This window comes from Anabas testudineus, chromosome 22 (genome assembly GCF_900324465.2).
Source record: "Anabas testudineus chromosome 22, fAnaTes1.2, whole genome shotgun sequence".
NCBI lineage: Eukaryota > Metazoa > Chordata > Actinopteri > Anabantiformes > Anabantidae > Anabas > Anabas testudineus.
Window position 1 is genome coordinate 13,114,474 of NC_046630.1, and position 16,005 is coordinate 13,130,478.

The window sequence follows — 16,005 nt, forward strand, 5'->3', positions numbered from 1 at the left end:
CCATTTGTAAATTGTTTGTCTAACTTTAGACTGGTGAATTCCCCTCGCACTGTAAGGTTTTTATGGTTGTTCTCATGAAAGACGTGGAAGATCAGTATATATTTCGTATTATTACTTTAGGCACATTATATTTGTTAATACTCTTGACTTAGATGAAGTTCAGATCACATTTTATGACAAATTAATGCAGAAAACTATGAAATACCAATGCCACCATATGTAATAATGTTCTAATAAAGACCAATGTTAAGAGGTGGTCTCTTGATTTTTAAGATTTATAGCAAATTTAACAGTTTAATCCTCAACATACAAAACCCCTATATTTAAAACATGTGCTCTACAGACCTGGTCCTGTAAATATACATATACCTATATAACTTATTTCTACTTATTTCTATATTTCTAACTCTAACAAATTTTCACCTCCTTTTACTTTTGTACAATTCCTTTTCCCCATATAGAAGTGGCTTTAGATATTGCTAGTTGTCAGGGTAAATGCAGTAGGGGAGGGAATATTTCTTGTAAGTAATTCTATTCTTTTCCAGCCTTTTGTACGTTCTCTTTTTTTTCTAGGACTCCTCCAGAGAATACCTGAAGAGTGTGTGCAATTTGTCTGAGAATATGCAACATTTATCAAGTTATTTTGGGCAATCTGTCACTGCAGTCTTTACCTGGTGTTTATTCAAATCAAATGCGTTCTATGCAAATAAAGTCGGTGCAGACTTTGAAGTGGACACTGTTTGTGATTTTTATTTAAACAAAGTTACCTTGAGCTTCAGGCTTTTTCTGGGGGTCTGGTTCTACAGTTTGTTAAAACTGGAGCAATACATATTCAACTGTTTTCACGTGAATGAAAAATGATGATGCCTTTTCTGTAACACCCTCTTATTTTTAAACCAAAATGTAACGTGTGATTCCTGTGAGACCCTATCAATAAAGAGAAAACTGATACATTTGCTATAGTTTTTATTTAATTTAATTCAATAATTGGTTTGAACGCCATTTAAATAGTACACTGTAATTCACAGAAAAGCACAGTGAATGGTTTGGATTATAGGCTAAAGCTCTGCTATGAATCAGAGGGATTTAATTATGTTTAATCACTACTGAATGTGATTTAAGGCTGATGTCATCACTCAGCAAAATGTCATAGTGACAGCAGTGTATTTGATGTGCCTGCCAATAATGTGATTCTGTGCTCTTGCATACACACACACGCACACACACACAACACGGAGAATAAGAGATAGATGGGGAAAGAGAAACTGATCCCGACTTTGTGTATTTCAACAATGTCTCCAGAGAATCGCAGGTATTTTATCAATTGCACAAGCTTGCATATGAAAACTCATGGCTCATTTGTCTCCTTTTCTCCATCCTGCTTCCTGTGTCTCTGAGGTGACCGCAGCTACACTTCTCAAAATTACATTCTAGGAGCTGCGATGCATAAGGAGCGTCTCCATTTTAAAGAAGCCTAGATAATCTGATGCCCTGCACCTCAGGAATTGGCAGCTGTGGATATGACAGCACGCATCGTCACTCCCTGCTGCACAGCAGCATCGGATGGATTTAGAGTGTTGATAAAAGCAATTTTAATAACTTTCCCCCAAATTCCTACCTACAGGCCCAGAGTTTTTGTATGTGTATAAACACTCTCCCCTTTCCAGTCGATTTATCTGTCCAGCAGCGGTTGGAAAAGTAAACAAACTCACCTTGGAGATAAGCAGCGATTCAAAGCCGTCTCTCTGCGGTGCATCGTGGCCCAGCATCTTTTGATTGCAGACCCGCTGTATCATACAGGATGCAGAATTCAGAACTCAAAAGCTCAGACACAACAATGATTACGATATAAAAGCTGCATGGTTTGTATGACGACAATGTAGTAAGAAAATCACAATGTGCCTTTTCACTGAAATGCTGTAGGGTTTTTTTTTTTTTTTTGATACTGCAGACAGTTTCATTTTGCCTCTCAAAGATAAACTGAACTCTATTCAGATGGTCTATGTTGTCCATATGAAAGTCATTTGGCTTTGGCTGCAGGAGTTGGTCTAGAGTGGTTAAAAATGCCAAATTATATAAAATTACACTGTTGTTGTATTGACAAAATTTAGAAACAACAAGACATGAATGACGTCCCTCAGTATCATTACACCGGCATATCTAATCTGGAGCATCAGCTTCCCTATTGACAGATTTAAAGGATTGGGGTCATTGTGTTGGGGGATTAGTATGTATTAGTGGAGCCTCTCCATGGCTCACTCCTGATAATGCAGGCCAAAAGAGACAAGGTTGCTTATTTCACAAGGCTGGTCTCCCAGTGGTTGGACACATGGCCAAAGATAGAAACAGGTGTTTGTGGAAAGGTGTAGCTGCAAATGGAAAAACTCACTTGTGAAAAAGTAGCTGAGAGACGCCGCCTGTGTTTGCAGCTACCGTGTGGTCTGTTTAACTGAGTACAAGTATCGTGACATCATTTTTAAAAGAGAACTTAAAAAATAAGTAGGCAGACAAAGATAATCAAAAGAAGACAGGTACACCCAGAAGTCAGTCCTAAGATGAATAAGAAGATGAGAGAGTGAACTCATCATCACAGGTGGAGGGGAACTCAAACTGCATGGCAGCTCATTAAGACAAAGTACCTCGTGCTTCCCTGTCACACCCGTTGCTGTCATTGCTTGTCAGCATAGTGTCAGTGCTCGGTGTGCATCATAAGATAATGTCACCAGTCTTACAAAGAAGGCAACTAAAGGCAGAGGAAAGGTTTCTTTTTGTTAATGAGACAGATTGAGGAAAACAGCCTTGTCAGAGCAGAAGAAAGAAATGATAAAAACAGATCTCAATGATGACTACGTGCGTGTCTGTGTAGAAAACAGGTAAACGACTGGAGCCACAGCAGTGGGTGTTTAGCTGTTGAAATGACAATATGCACATACAAGACATAATGTTTACGGCTAAATGTGCAAGCATGATGAAACTGCAAAAATGGGAGAGGAGGAGGAAACAGGAGAGGAAAGAGAGAGAGAGAGAGAGAGAGAGAGAGAGCTCCAGAGACTGACTGGAACACAGAAAGACAGGGTGACTCATCTATGCGCTGCTGCCTGCTCCACAGAAAGTGTTTGAAATTTGAAATGATCCCAGTTATAATAATTTTTGTTATTTGGTGTGCTGGAAAAGAAAATTCCAAAAGAAAGTTTTGCGCTAAAGCACTTTGTAATTCTCCACAGACACCCGAACGAGATCTGTGAGGTTTAGGAAATTGGTTTTTGTGGAAACTTACATTTAGCCAGACAATGAAACGAGGGTCGACTTCCATGCTGTATTTAAACAAAGCTGCGCTTTTAGGTCAGTGCAAACATTACGGTGGTAATACAGGAAACATCTGTACAAAGATATAAAGGGATAGATAAGAAGATATAAAATACCAACTGAGCTACATGTTGATATCAGACATCAGAAAGATCTAAGGTATACAGATTTGTGTGCAGTCCCATTCAGCATCAAGAATTGTGACACAAACAAGCAAAGTATAATTAAAATAAAAATGGTTTATAAAAGAGCCTCTGACAACTTGTGAATGTTTCTTTTTTCAAAGGTGAGCCCATAGTGTCGTAGTCTGAAAAAAGGTTCAGGACTGTGCTCAGTGAAAATAATGAGATGGATTTGATGGAACCAGATGTGCCGCAGTTGCAGCTGCTTATAATTAATAACCATAGTGCGCAGTAACCCTTCTGCTTATGTCACAGTTTTGCATGGACAGCTCTGTCTCTGTGCTATATACTGTACATATAATTAGAAAAAGCTCCAAAATGAATAGTTTACACTTCAAGTATAATGCATCATTGTGATGCAACATTTAGAAAGCAAAAACTGACTGTTGCTGAAACCTGTATTTATTTTACCTGTATTTATTTTACCTGTATTTATTTTACCTGTATTTTTACCACACACATGCATCAGATAAACTGTTGACACGACTCATGGTAATTTATTTTCTCTGAGCTTGCTAACTCACACAATCATGATAAATGTGCACAGTATTAATAATAGTAGCAACAACTGTGTTCACTTTGTCTTTGACTTTGTGTTGAAGACAAGTGGATGGTAACGTTTTACTGTTCACCATGGTCCGTCTACAAATCTACAAACAAAACTGATAAAAATCCATCGCGAATTAAAAGAGTTTGCAGCAACTAGAAGTTTTGGATGTATTATAATCCTGCCACACACAGACATCAGTTGTCGTTCACACATCACAGTCGAGTTGGTTGCTTTCACCTCCAGCGCCGTGCTTCTGTAATCTGAATTTATTTCCTACGGTTGCTAATGTGTTGCACACAACTAAACCCGAGCCATGAAAGACTCTTTATGCCTTCTCATTAAGAAAACATATTGGTTGATTGCTGTTTGGACCTTTTTACTACTTGTACGCTGCAAAGTTGCAACCAGAAATAATAGTGTTGGCACCTTCAAGAAAAATGAAATGATGGGACTGCATAGCAAGTCAGACGTACCATGGCAACATTAAAGGTGTTTGTAATGGAATAGTTGTATTCATCCCTGAGATAGCTGCAGGCAGCCGTCTGGCTTCGCAGTTACTGTTCCACCTCATTTCAGATCTGAAGAGCAGGGTGTGTGTGTGTGTGTGTATGTGTGTGTATGTGTGTGTGTGAGAGAGAGAGAAACATACACATGCTTGTACACAGAATGGGAGCTTGTGCCTGACTGTGCGTGTGTGGGTTAAAGAAGATGGTAAGGGAGACAGAGTTAGTCTGTCAGATGCAGCAGAAATAAGGAAAACATGACAGTTTGCGAGGCTGCTGTGGGAGTGCTCCTTGAAGCTCATAAAGAGGTTTGAAATGTATATTTTTGTTTAGCTGATGAACATTTTCACCATGAATCCGTGTTTCATCTTCAATATTCCTATTTGTTTTAGGATTGTGGTTTTACCTCAGCAAACACTCCTCTATCTACTGAATCTTTGACAAGCATTATTTTCCCCCGGTCTCTCTTTGCCTCTGTCTCTCTACCTTCTTCTCCTCTGCTCAGTTCCTCACTTGCTTTACACTTTATACACATGCTGCATTCATCTTGCCTACAACCCTTAAACAAAGACTGCCTGTCTTGCTGTTTTTCCTCCGACTCTTCTTCTCTTCTTTCCCCCCCACACCTGCCACTCTCCTGATATTCATTTCCCCTCAAGTATTTTGCTGACACTGTGCTTTATGCTGTCTCAGGAATAGCTCTGCAGAGACACAAGGTGAAACTACAGGAACTACATGATTTTAGGATATGGATCTTCAGCTGTAGTTCATTTATTGAAATTGGCTTTTCAGGGTGGGCTGCATAACTTAACCCCATAAGAGAGGGAGGGTTATAGTGTTGTGTAGCTGATTGATAACAATATACTGTAAGCAGTTTTCTTTACCTGATAGTTAGCTCAAGTATTTTGATGTTTGATATATTTCAGCTTCAGCTTGTTTGTAACAGCAGAATAGTCTAACATAAATTTTAATCTGTGAAATGTTACTCTATGTTGTATTTGAATGTTACATATATATATATATATATATATATATATATATATATATATATATATATATATATATATATATATATATATATATATATATATTGAATGTTAGAAACTTAGAAATGAAGGTTTAGGTTTAAGGATATAGCCATTTTTTTGTGAAACTAAATAGGATGAAGTGGTTTTTCACATTCTATTTCTTATCTTTTATTCAAAATTAATTGCATTGATATTAGAATATATTAGGAGGGATAAGCATGTGTAATATTTACCTGGATAAGGTATGTTCTTTTTTGCTAGGTTAAGTATTTTTATTTTAGTGAGGAAGAGTTCACCAGACCAACAAAGCGCCCCACTTTTTCCTTTATGTAGGAACATATCGTAGTACGTGGTGGAGTCACCTACACGCTATTGTGACTAGAGATTGTTGAATGGTCTTGTGGGATAAATCTGATTACATCTGTATACACACACTTGTCTGTGAAAACTGTAGGTTTTATCATTGGAAAGATTGATTTTCCAGCTACCCTCACAAACCTCCTGACATCGTTTGTTTGAAGCAGACAACCAACAGGCTTGAAAGCCTGCATTGACCGTTCCCTTTCATCTTTGGTGCTGTCAAAGAATCTGGTCTTCAGTTGCGCCATGATGCGGTAAATTGATGCTCTGGCAAACTGTCCTGCAAAAAGGTCTTAATCTTGCTTCCCACTTCCTTCAGAGACAATTTGGACCGTGCTTTTTTTTTGTAGCGTCTCTGTCGTCCAAGCTCAACAATCACCTCAGCAATCTCATCTGCAACTATTTTGATCTCTAGAAAGGAGCAGGACTCCTGCTGCTCATAATTGTTGTCTGACACAGGAGCCAGAAGAGGTTCAGCGATATCCCTGACCTCCTTCCTAAGAATTTTCTGGTCCATTTTTGAGGTTGTGGCCATAAGGCTGTCTTTGCCTTTTGCTTATTGTAGTGTGCTATTTTCCTGCCTACTTACTAGTGTCTCATTGTCATTTGTTGTCTTTTTCATCGCTGATGATCTGTGCAGGGCTGATGACAGTTCTCTCCCTGTATGGTGTAGATATGCACCGTGCTTTCATCTTACCTTCATATTCTTTAATAATTTGGCAAGAGTGATAAAGCATGGCATTAAATCTGCCTGGGCAAGTGTCCTGCACAGTGATCACAGGTTCTTCAGTGTCTGCTCTGAGAGAAAGGGCACAATTGACGTTTTCTGCAACCTGGTTAACAACCAGCCTTGTTAAGATCTCCGAGCTGGCACTCTAGGTCGCCTCTGTCATATTCAGCATCATATCTAAATGTTATTGTGTGTTAAAGTTTGCTTTTGTGGCATATTTTCCTCTTGGCTGTTATTTTGCTGTCTGGTTGTAGTGGAGGATCATATCTACCTAGCTTGCACACTAGCCTCAATTGTGCTATTAATTACTTTACCCACTGCTTATGATACAGTGAAAGAACCATCTGCTTGCATGGCTGATGTATTTTAGCCTATTGTCACTGTGGTGCAGCACCTTATTGTGCTCAGATTTATCAGTCTGAGATCACTTGCGGTCCCTGAGGTGTCCTGCAGGTCACTGGGTCCGTACTGTAGTATGCAGTTTGTGTCAAGTTTCTGTTGTAGATGAAAGTAGGGTGTGTAACTAATGTAGTTTACACAAGAAAGTTCAGAACTTGTTGCTTGTGAGTGGTGATAAGGTCAAAGCACATGCAGATGTTGGATTGTTGCTATTCTTACTTTGGTTTCATATCAGCTAATACGCCTTTTAACCTTTAAGTTACTTGAAATGTACATTTTCATTGCAGAATCAAAGAAAGAAGGCAATATATTTTATTAATATTAAACAATATGCATCTGAGCTCGTTGTGAATCAATAACCAGGAGGCACGAATGCATAAAGTTGATTTGTAGGTTTATTACAGCTCTGTCGCTTTTTTCTCTCTCATGCTTTATCTCTGTCTCTTATGTTCTCCCACATTCGGCTGGAGGCCACTATATGTTAATTGTGCCACGGTACTAAACTTGTTTTATCCGGGCCCAGAAGAAAAGGCGATTCTATTTAGATAATACCACTTCAGCAGTAGTTTGTTTACTGGAGCATTAATTGCTGCGTGGAATTTTGCAACACAACTCCACAGAGCAAACGCAGAGAGTGTCCACATCTGAAGTGTGGCGCTCCACCAGCTGAATTATTTAAGTTCCATTAACTTTATTTTATTGTTTTCATAGCAGGTATAACACTAATCCTCTACTGACTGATTTGTGTGAATTTCTCAAAAACAAATGCACATATGAAAATAAACTACACTGAAACTCAAGCACAGTAAATGGGAAATGACAATTATAGATAAAAGTGACAGCTTATTAGCTTGCTAACTAATCTAATCTCAGTGTAATGCCTTGTGGGTAATGCAGGAATTCAGTAGCAGGAGAGACTAAAACCACAATTTCAATCAGTGTAAAGAGTCCACTTGGGTTGAGCTATTTGAGCCTATTTAATACCAAACTCATGACTCTGCAGTATCTCTGAGTCAAATCATTTACCCAAGATACAGCAGGGGCAAAATCTACAAGTCGGGCGGTTTATTATTTTCTCATCAAGTGGTTGGTTCATGCATGTCACTCCTTCATAATAATGGTTGGTTAATGCTGTGCTCAGTGTATAATGGAATCGAACTGACCTGCAACGGTTGCATTAAAGCAGTAGTGGCCTGCAGTTGAATGCACCTTAGCGTTTGAGATGAAATACCTGAATTAATTGCTTCTTAACTGCAAATCGGGTCTCTGATATCATTGTTCCTCAGTTCCACTTTGATTTACTGTGGCCCTCCATGTTGAAGGTAGTGTCTCATTTCAGTAGATGAGACATTTTTTGCAGAACTCTTACCAGACAGACATATTTAGTTATTGGAAACCTATTGGTGACCGGCTGTAGCGGAAAAGACCGAAAAAACTCCCTCCAACACCTGCACAGTTTTTACTGAAACTACACAAAAAACAGATCCAATTTAAGAATGTCAGGTTTTTTAAGACAGACTGAAACCGATAATATGGTAACTGTGCCTTTTAATTATGATTTAGAAAAACATTTGTATATGAGCAAATATATAATCCAAATGTCATCACATGTCTTAAGACTGATAAACGATCCAGCTGAGCTGCTGTGATCAGAAACAAATGTTGCTCTACTTTAACTGGTGAGTGGAGGATTATGGGAAACGTAGTTCTGAGGGGAAGTTGAAAACAAAAGAGTGGGCAAAGAGGATGTCTGGGTCAGGTGATCGTGCAGAGGATGCTGGGTAATGGAGACTAGAGGAGATCCAGAGTGGGGTAAGGCAAATATCTAAAAAAACAAACACACACATACACAGAAATCACACACAATCAGAGAAAGAGTCTGAAATACACAATCAAACACAAAGTTTAAGGAAACAGGTCAGGTCACTGTCAGGTCAGATAACAAACTTGTGTGTACCAGGTCCGGGCAGAGAATTGTTTTCAGAAGTCAGGTCAGATCAGCAACAGGTAGTCAGGCACTCAGAGTTTCAGTGTATTCAGCTATCACAATGACTGGCTATCAACACAAAAGCTTGAGTAGGAGGTCTAGAGCTCAGGTAAGGCTGATCGTGTAATTAGAGGAAGAGGAGAGTGGAGAGATAATTAGTCCAAATGTGGTCAGACAGGAAGTGGCAGGAGTGTGGCCAGGTAAGTATGAGTGATTCTGTGAGAGGAGAAACACTAAAATAAAACCAACTGGGACAAAGCCAGTCAGGGATCGAGACAATAAAAGCCCACATATTTACCTCAGGCTTCCATCTGGCAGTATCTGCATCAGTGCGCTTGTCACTGATGGGTGTAGTGTCCACGACAGCTTTTAGATCACAAGGTAGACAGTATGAATTTGCGACATGGAACTTTGATTGTCACTCGCAGTATAAGTCTAAAATTGTGCAGGATTGGTTTCGCTGATCGAGCAGCGACATGCGGGAGGGAGGGAGTCAGGGGGTGCACTCTGCAGGTGGTTGACTTCCGCAGACTTCAACTGATGTCACCCATAGCACATCTGTTGGCCTGGCGAATCAGTATCAAACATCGCTGCTGCTCTGGATTCAGTTGCAGAGAGATGTAATTACATTGTGTTGCATGAAAAATGAAATGAGAGAGAGGACGGTGGAGAGAGAAACACAAAGTTATTACCTTTGCGGTGACAGCTCACTGGCAGAGATGGAGGGCCTTTGATGGTGGGCCCTGTGTGTATCTTTTGATGTCAAATTGGAGATCTGAGGATCATTTATTCATGATCCTACATCTCTAATGCTTACTGGCTGGCTAAGTTGTTTGTATTGCTTGCCTCAGGCTTGTATCATGGTTAAATTGCTCCAGAATAATTTCTTTCATCTGCCATTGTTTCAGGTTTATTTGACTGCCGCGGAAGAAGTTGTCACATTCATTTGTTCTGTCTTCTCTCATCTGCTGCTGTCTCTTGTTACTCTTCCACCAACAGCTGACCGCTTGCTCTTTTCTCACATACACGCAGTCACACGTGTCACCAAAGATCATATGCATTTGAGATGTGGCAGCCGGTAAATGTCCGTTCACAGGTCTCATTTGAGTTCTTGTTAGGTTGCAGCATTAAAAATAGAGCAGGATGAGACACAGTAGTGTGATACTCTGAGTCAATGCAACAAACGCAATCATGATCTGTCAGAAAGAATGGATTTAAAATGACACCATGTATTAAATACATTAGAGATAGCTGTGTGTTTAACACGACTGGTGTCTGTGCATCGACAGTAGAAGAGTAGTTCTCTGTTTTGATTATATTTGACATTTTCATTTACAGTCGGATGACAAATGTGACTTTCAAAATACTTTAAATCTAATTCAGTCCTACAATCTGTGCAGTTCTTCTCTGCAACATCAGTGTCATAAAAGTGATAGGTAAGGTATTCTGTGTGTGGAGGTTTTTTTCTTTTGGAGGTCTTATTAGCTATAGGCAAAGGCATTCCTGAACATTTCTGACTTTCCCCATCTGCCCAAGTATAAACTGGAAGAGCTTGGTTTGTTTTGCTAAGTGACTTTTTTGAAACATGCTGATTTAAAATAGATTCTAATGTTTTGTGTGTGTGTGTGTGTGTGTGTGTGTGTGTGTGTGTGTGTGTGTGTGTGTGTGTGTGTGTGTGTGTGTGTGTGTGTGAGTGAACCTGCCTTCATTACTTCCTGAAGGTATGTAGAGGGAAGTTACAGTAGCACCAAACTGTAAAACTATTAAAAAATAAGATTATTTATGACGAGTTCATGATCATATGTTGTAACTTTAACCATCTTCTCTTCTGTAAACAGTAAGAAGCAAAGTCTGTCACTGTAGACCTTGTTTGGCACACAATTAGACAAAGAAATTGTATTTGAGATATAATAGTCTTTTTCCTGTGCAACAGTCTGGAAGGTAACAGACTTACACGATGTGTCAGTATGTTCTTTAATCCTCCGGGATTTATAATGAAACATGACAAGTGGGAGCAGCTTGTCTTTGTGATAGGTGTCAAAAAGCATGCTAACTTTTTCTCTTGCTCTCTCGTGCTCATTATGTGGTTCACATATTGAGATCAAACAGAAAATGACAGGTTTTAATTGCCGCTCTTCTTCGCAGTCTTTGCCACATTTCTCTGCAACATCGGTCTTTTCTAATTCATCATATCTTTCTTTGTGATAATTGAGCTGACTTAATGTTCATTGGATGCTGATTTCAAAGGATGAGGTGGGCCTCATGCCGCAGGAGCAGTAGTTTTGATTTCACACCTGGAAGTGACAACAGCAGCTAGTTTCGTCCAAGTTGATCTCTATGAATAAAAAAAGTCAGTCAAATGTCTTGGTCTAGCAGTAGGTTATGTCTGTCAACTTTTAACTTTAAAGGACTTCAACTGTGAAACCTGTACGCAAAGTCAAATGATAGGTCCACTTACAACAAGAAAAGAGGAAATAACCATGCCCACTAAGTGGTGTATTACATAACTGTTATGCTACAAACAGTGTGGCAGACACCAAACTGAAAACTGTATTAATTTGGACCCTGACCTCGTGTCCACAAATGACTCTGAAGTACTGAATCAATTTCTGAGGTGAATAATGGTCTTACCTTTATTCTGGAAGTAAAACGTGTTGATGAGACACATACTGTATTAATTCAATTCAATTTTATTTGTAGAGCGCTTTTTACAATTGACATTGTCACAAAGCAGCTTTACACAACCAAAGAACAGTACAGAACAGTGAATGTGCATGAATCATGAAATCAGATAGCATGTATTACATGTATTACATGTATTACATCTTCTGCTGTCTCTATCATGCTCTTAAAAATGCTACGTTGCTATTGTGTACTGTGACGCTGTTCTAGCAGGGTGTTGTGTAGATCAAGATATACTTTTATCGTGTAACTTTTGTCATGTTGTATCTGTCAATGGCATGCTGAATTTACAGGAATAAAAATTTGTTATCCATTTGTAGCCACCAGTTTTGATCAGAGTTAATAGCTGGTGCAGACTGAAGCCGATACTTTGGACAGTTCCCTCTCTCCTAACAGCAGGACAATCAGAGCCGTGGTGATTGGCACAATTCTTGAAGCTGCTTGACTTGTTGTTAAAATCATAAATGTATCTACCTGTTATCTTAGAATTTCTGTTTGAGAGATATATCTTCAATGACTGACTGTCTGTCTCTTCTTTAATACTCTTTCCGGTTTGTGGAAACCTAATTGTTTAGATTAATCTACTAATTGGTAAAATTGTTGATAGATTAATCAATAGAGTAATATAATTTGTGGCAGACCTAATTGTGATAAATTAAATTAGCATGTAAAATACTTCCCAACAGCCTTTTGCATCCATTTACTAACTCCAATGTGTATACACACACACACACACACACACACACACATATATATATATATATGTATATATATATATATATATAGATATGTATATGCCACAAATGACATCATTTACATCTTCATATATATATATATATATATATATATATATATATATATGTATATGCCACAAATGACATCATTTACATCTTTCCACAGGGCTGTTGAAGCCAATAGAGTATTATAAAACAGCAGGACCCCCCCTACCTAAGAACAATCCAAGAGTCCTACGTGCCACTTAGTTTTCTAGTCAGTAGCAACCAGCTGGTTCTCTTTATCCAACTATGCAACCTTGTACTGACAGTACCTAACCTCCAGCATCTGGGTGGATGAAGGGAGAGTAAGAATTTGCTCTTGTAATGGGTCTGTTGCATCCCCACATGCTCTTTTCTGTCTCTCCAGTGACTAAAGGAGGCATGTGTTGTGCTGAGAGACAGATGGTTTGAAGCAGATTTCTTTTGGAGCTAGGAGGGAGACGGAGGGAGGTAGCAGGAAATGAATGAAATAAGTGGGAGGACAGTGGGAGAGAAATAGAAAGAAGTGAAGAGATTATTCTCTCAATTCTGAGCTCCCTGATGGAAATCCTTTGATTTAAAAACATCCAGCTGTTATGGTAGATCTTACATAGGCTATTTTGGCAGTGCAATTGTTGGATATAGTAGAGAACAGATTTAGTAGGTTAATTTGTTTTACAATACTAATATGATAATGTAATAATATGCTAATGCTTTATTTGGCAATATAGTTGTATTATGTTATTCATTAGTTGTAATCCAGTACAGTATATTGTTACATTAAAGAATTGTATTAGTTTCAACCATTTTCAGGTGACAGTACTAAAAACAAGTAAGAGACTGGACGTCTTGACATTCATTTTCTGACCTACACTCTGTTTAACCATCAATAATAGTAATTTGGAGTAGAAGGTGCTAACTGTTGCCAGGTTAAAAAAGGGCTTTACTTTAAAGCCACCACTGGCCACTAGCAGACCCCTGATTCATTTTACTATGAAGCTACATAGAACGTTGTTTGGGCCTCCAGAGTCACTTTATCATGCTCTCATTTGCTGCATAAGTAAAATGACATTTCTAGCTGCTACTTCCTCCCAGGCGGCCAGTGAAATGGCACCCAGAATTATTTCCACATTTAACACTTTTAATTGAGCTGCCAAGTGCTCCAGAAAGTGTTTCCCCTGTCCGCCGCAGAAGCTTCGCTCTGGTCAACCATTTGTATTCCAGGGCTATCTGCAGGTTTGTGAGGCTTTCACTGGAGAGGCCAGACGTCCGGCTGTGATCCGAACTGCCTACTGTAATAGGGTTAATTGAATCAGTAATCTATTTACACTTTGCCCTCAATTACTGACTTAATCAAATGCTGAGTCACTGTGGAAGTCAGTAGCTCTCAGAAACCTAGAGCTTATTGTCTTTAAACCACACCTACTCACTCATTAGTACGGCAAAATTAGCTGCACTTGGTGCAATCGTACTCACACTTACAAGAATTCTATCCTTAATATTTAGCAGGTGATATAAATATATAAGTATTGCAAATGTCATTACTGGAGAATCAAACTTGTCACATTCTCTAAAATAAGTAAAATACTAAGTAAAATCATGTAAATATTGCAAAATGCTCTCAGAAAAAGATCTTACAGTAGTGCAGACAGACAGTCATAAAACTGCAGAGTTAGCAGTACAGTAAGCCCAACTCACTGACAGGCAGAAGTTCCTTGACAGTGTTTGTCAGGGCAGCAAATAAATCTTTGATTGGGATAGTGCACCCAAAGAAAGGAAGCGTGCAGGCAGACAGGCTGACACCACCCAGATAATGGAGCTGCCAGAGCCTCTTCCACATTACATCTCACCTCACCGAAACCCAATCACAAGAAAACGCGTCCACTTGCACATGCATATGGTTCCATAAATATGCACACAGGTGTGTCACGTACATTGGAGATTTCTATTGAGGGCTATAAGTAATGGATGATAGACAGGAAGACAGGTAGTAAGAGGGAAAGGATGAGTAGGGCCGAATAGGTGCAAGAAGAGGATTCATTGATTACAGAGGCTAAGGCATAGGGCGCCACTGAAAAACCACCTCTCATTCTCTGTGTACTGGTAATCTCCCCTGTCAGCTCTTAGAAACAGGCTGTAATTTGATAAGTCACTGGGCTGAGAAGTGAAAATAGGCTTGACGGTGCGGGGGCCTCCCATCCTTGGACACCGATCTTCTGATCCCTTATTACAGTATATTAAATATAGAGCTGCTTTCTTCTGTGGCTTCATGTTAAAAGACACGCTAACAATTTGTGTTGCCAGGAAAACAGTAGCAAGACACTGCAGTTGTCACAACAGACTGATAGGAAAAATACAGGCTTTTCAACGCAGGTTAAATTGTTCTGAAACAGCTCTGAACAGTGATCTGCCGTCTTCGATGAGTAATTTGGTTTGTTTGCTTCACACATCACACATGTGATTGTTGACGGCTTGGGGGAAGAAACTGTTGCAGAGTCTGGCTGTGACAGCCCGAATGCTGCGATAGTTTTTTCTAAACGGAAGGAGGGTGAAGAGTGTGTTAGTTGGTGTTATTCTACTAGATGGACACAGAGACACTCTGTGCTCTTGACAATGTCTCAGTTTTAGAGTGGCTCTGCTACCCTGGGGGTCTACAGTGCTCAGTTTGATGGTGTTGGTGCTGCAGTGGGTCCAGGAGGCAGCAGGGTCGTGATTTGTCTCATGACGAGCTTGTGGGCACACATGATGGTGGATGTAAGTGCAAGGGGACACTGATCATTGACACAGAATACTGAAGGCTACTTGGGCATGGGGATGATAGTGGTAGCCATGAGAAACATCTGCTAGCTGGTCTGTGCATCCTTTGAGAACTTGGTCAAGAATATTTTCTTGTCCAACGGCGTTATTCCTCACATCAGCTGTGCCTAGACAAAGCACCTGGCCTCTGGATTGACAGGTAGTCTTCCTCGTCACCACATTGTTTAGGCCTCGAACTACCCCCAAAGTGAGCATGGAAGCTGTTCAGCACATCTAAAAGGGACACGTCTCTGTCACAGCAGGTGATGCTGTCCTGTAGTTAGCGAGGCCCTGCCAAATACCAAGCTGTGTGTTGCAGCTGTCCTGAAAGTGGCTGTGAATTCTCTGAACATGTGTGTGCTTTGCAGCTCTGAGAGCAGCAAATGTCATCAGTGTCCTGCTAATACACAGTTAATGATACTGTGTAGTCACCGTGAGTTGCACTTCCCCCTAAACATATGCCAGCCAGTGTTTTCAAGACAGTCCTGAAGAGCAGAGAGTGGCTTCTGCAGAACCACATTCACACTCTTCAGAACTAGTTTTGAGTACCTGACCAGTGGCCTGTGTGCTGCACTGCTGGGATTACCATAACAGAGAGTCTGTGTAGCTGAGGGGGCGACAGAGGTCCACCCTGTAATCCTAGTCTCCATGTTGTAGACAGAGAAATAAATATAGATACTGTATATGGTCACAACAGAATTGCCAAAACTATAAATCTAACAGTGGC